This window comes from Littorina saxatilis, unplaced genomic scaffold (genome assembly GCF_037325665.1).
Source record: "Littorina saxatilis isolate snail1 unplaced genomic scaffold, US_GU_Lsax_2.0 scaffold_1583, whole genome shotgun sequence".
In the NCBI taxonomy this organism is placed as follows: Eukaryota; Metazoa; Mollusca; class Gastropoda; order Littorinimorpha; family Littorinidae; genus Littorina; species Littorina saxatilis.
In genome coordinates, this window is record NW_027127354.1 from 1 (window position 1) to 4,364 (window position 4,364).

Here is a 4,364-nt window from a genome sequence, read left to right on the forward strand (position 1 = left end):
GAGAGAGAGGCAGACAGACAGGCAGACAGACAGACAGACAGACAGACAAACAGAAGCATACTGACCAGTAGAGTTCCTGGAAGAAGGCTGGACAGTTCTTTCTGTTGACAACCATCTTGGGTATGGGTACTCCCACATTGCTCTGTTGTAGCTGTAGATGACCACACACACGTGAGAAACGTACAGATCTTCCCAAAACAGCCAGGCATCAAGGTACACACACAAACAGGTGAGAAACGTACAGATCTTCTGATCACAGACAGACATCAGGGTACACAGACAGACATCAGGGTACACAGACAAACAGGCACCCACAAGAGCATGAATGGCAACTTGCATGCCCAAACACGTACAATTCGAAAGACAAGTATAAGCAGAGAGAAAACTGTCTCATACAATCTAATTTTCAGATTACCGCAATCAACACATCAATTCAATACGATCTGATTTCTAGATAATCACAATTTAACTCACAAAACTGCATTCAGTCCAATCTAACACACAATTTCCATATCATCTAATTTCTAGATTGCCACAATAAACACACCAATTCCACAGAAAGATCCAAGGACACACACAGACACATTCCATTTCACAGAAAGGTGGAATCTCACCATGGAAGCAAGAATGTCATCTTCCCAGAAGAGGGCTGACACTTCGGCAGAAGCGACGTACAACGAACCATCCAAGTTGATGACGTGGAAGCCGATCTCTGGTGAGCAGTCCAACCTGATACAGGACAACACTCATTGATTTCGTTATGCGTTGTCCAAACTACTTTCCTTATCTTTCAATTTAAAAAAAATGAAAATGTGTACAAATCCTGGATTTACCAAAAACCTGATCACTATGTCACGCAAAATAGCAAAAAACAAATCTGATCCTGCAGTACGGTAATGATTTTACATTTAGAAGGGGAAACGCTGTCCCTGTTAAAGAAACATAAACTGTTAGACCTAACCGGATGCTGAATCTTTTTTTCTGGTATTTTCAGAGTCTGAACAGGTAAAATTATGGAAATTAGAGGTCAACATGATCCCTGAACTCGGGTTTATTAAACAAAAAATTAACAAGAAGAGCAAACGCTCGATCGAGTCACTTTCGCAGTTCTGAATATTATATGAGGCATCAGATGGACAGGAAGAAATTGCTATTCACAACACAATGAGTCACGTTCACATAAAATTTGAGCCCGGTCACTTTTATAGTTTCCGAGAAAAGCCCAACGTTAAGTTGTGTGTTGCCGAACAGAAAAGGCTAGTTATCTCCCTTGTTTTTCTGATAACGTTCGTAAAAGGCTACAGATGTAAATACTTTGATGTAAAGAATAATCCTACAAAGTTTCAATCACATCCGATGAACTTTGTCAAAGATATAAAATGTCTAATTTTTCCTTTGACGCTGACCTGTGACCTTGAAAAAGGTCAAAGGTCAACGAAACCATCGTTAAAGTGTAGAGGTCATTGGAGGTCACGACTAAACAAAATATGAGCCCGATCGCTTTGATAGTTTCCGAGAAAAGTCCAACGTTAAGGTGGTGTCTACGGACGGCCGGCCGGCCGGACGGACAGACTAACACTGACCGATTACATAGAGTCACTTTTTCTCAAGTGACTCAAAAAGGGGGGTGGGGGGAAGGGAAAGAGAGAGCATGTGTGTGTGTGTGTGTGGGGGGGGGGGAGGTGCAAATGGATGCCAAATTAACTTATCACTTGCACAATGTCAATAACTTTCTACCTGGGAGAACATGGACAGTTCTGATTATAAATAAAGTTCAAATGTATGAGAAAGAAAGAGACTGACTGTCTGATGAAGCGTTGTCCCTCCACATATGCAGGGTGTAGCTCTGTGGTGGGTATGTCTTCCTCACCACCCGTCTCTGCCGCATTCACCTGGAACACAGCAATCACTTCAGCAATAAAATAACCATCATCAGCAATGCAATGATAATCATAAAAACACAAGCAAATCCTCAAATATGGATGCAACAACTGAACTTTACAAAGACAGTGATATTGTGCCCCAGCCGGTTGTGTATCAGATTCTGTCTTTGGAAACTAGCTTGTTGCTAGTCTATGGGTTCAATGCCTTGCTTCAGCCCAAAAAAAGAATTTACATTTTTTGGAAGAGAGAGAGACAGAGACAGAGACAGAGAGAGAGACAGACAGACAGAGAGAGACATATAGACAGACAGAGAGAGAGACAGAGAGAGACATATAGACAGACAGAGAGAGAGGGTAGTGAGGACAAAACGGCAGACGGTTTAGTTATCGGTTTTGAACGTCCCCACAACCTATAAAATTCTGTTTAAGATCTCCCTCTAGGTGTTCGAACACACACATGTGCATTCAAAAGATCTCAAGGTCACTGCATAGGTGTCCTGCAAAGGTCTGATTAGTTTACCAACCATCAAAAAATATATGAAAAGGAAAAACTGGGTAATTGGACACTTGTTGCCCTTTACCCCCAGGGTAAAATCATGCCTGAAGGCCCACAGCACTTCCATGCAAACCCAGAATTCTGTCCAAACAAACCAGTAATAACAAAATATCTGTGGAATTATAACAGTTAAGCTAGACTCGCTGACAAATCCAGAACTTCTGTGAAATCACATCAATTAACCCATAAATTCATAATCTCTGTAATAGAAGGGTAGAAAATGAAAGATGCATTTGCTGTCGACAAACAAACCAGCACGTGATGACAGGGTGGCAGAGTTTCAATGATTCCCATGTTTCTCTCCACTACAGACAATGACTGTGTTACAGTGTAAATATTTGATTACCCTACCTCTATCAGTCAGAGTGTTAACACAAATCCCACTCACCTCCCAATTGAATTAATTCAACAATTCAACATAGAATGAATCTTCGTAAGCATGCATCAACTTAAGCTTGCAACAAAGCACACACACACACACCCTTCCCTGTTCAAGTACCCTACCCCCAAAAGTCAGAATACATGCATTTTGGGGGGGGGGGAAGAAGTCTGTGTTTTTTTTGGCAAAATAACTTAAAAATATGGTGGTTTTTTTTTTTAGAAAAAACAAATAAAACAAGAAATTCCTCGGAGGTAGGAAAAACACCCCCGTTGGTCAAAGGGAAATAACCATTCTCACTGCACCCATTCTCACTGCCACCAACTGAGAAGGTTATTTCCCTTTGACCATGAATATGTTTCTCTATAAGTCCTTGTAGAATCTTAATCCACCAATAACTCCCTAACCGTGTGTTTGACTGGTCCCAATTTTTGTAAGGACCGTCTCAGGAATGTATAGAACCTGTTCACCAAGTTTGGTGACGATCGGTCCGTTCATTCTTGAGATCTATATGCGAACACAAACACACAAACAAACAAACAAACACATCGACCGAAACCTATACACACCCCTATACCGGGGGTGTAAAAATAACAAGAAGGGCAAAGCCCATACGACTCACATGCTTGACCTTGACCTTTACATGACCTTGACCTTCAGCTAAACCTAGCAATGACATCATACACTAAGAACTGCTTTACACATTTTTCCTACCAAAATACATGTGACCTTGACCCAAGGTCAAGGTCATCCAAGGTCATGCAACACAAAGCTGTTAATTCAAGACATAGGAAGTACAATGGTGCACTTTTAGTGGTTCACTACCTTATTTTGGTCACATTTCATAAGGGTCAAAGTGACCTTGACCTTGATCATATGTGACCAAATGTGTCTCATGATGAAAGCATAACATGTGCCCCACATAATTTTTAAGTTTGAAACAGTTATCTTCCATAGTTCAGGGTCAAGGTCACTTCAAAATATGTATACAATCCAACTTTGAAGAGCTCCTGTGACCTTGACCTTGAAGCAAGGTAAACCAAACTGGTATCAAAAGATGGGGCTTACTTTGCCCTATATATCATATATAGGTGAGGTATTAAATCTCAAAAACTTCAGAGAAAATGGGAAAAATGTGAAAAATAGCTGTTTTTTTAGACAACATTTATGGCCCCTGCGACCTTGACCTTGAAGCAAGGTCAAGATGCTATGTATGTTTTTTGGGGCCTTGTCATCATACACCATCTTGCCAAATTTGGTACTGATAGACTGAATAGTGTCCAAGAAATATCCAACGTTAAAGTTTTCCGGACGGGGGGGACGGACGGACGGACGACTCGGGTGAGTACATAGACTCACTTTTGCTTCGCATGTGAGTCAAAAATCCCGACCTACCGACCCTATTTTTTTGGCCTATGTTACCGTAAACAGACTTTTTTTTTTTTTGTGGCCTAAGGTAAGTCACGCTTGATCAGTGATGTGAACACTACCTGTGTCACATGAGACAGAAAGGCCAGTGACTTTCCTCCTTCCTTTCCTCCCATTA

The 4,364-nt window shown here is 41.2% G+C and overlaps 1 long non-coding RNA gene across 1 annotated transcript; it reads right to left on the reverse strand.

The window, feature by feature from the left end:
* Window positions 1-46: 46 nt before the first annotated feature.
* Window positions 47-1,894, reverse strand: LOC138955799 (uncharacterized). The gene is made up of 3 exons (XR_011452371.1): window positions 1,804-1,894; window positions 615-729; window positions 47-151 (listed from the first exon to the last, which is right to left on the reverse strand). It is a non-coding gene; the product is annotated as an uncharacterized lncRNA (long non-coding RNA).
* Window positions 1,895-4,364: the final 2,470 nt, after the last annotated feature.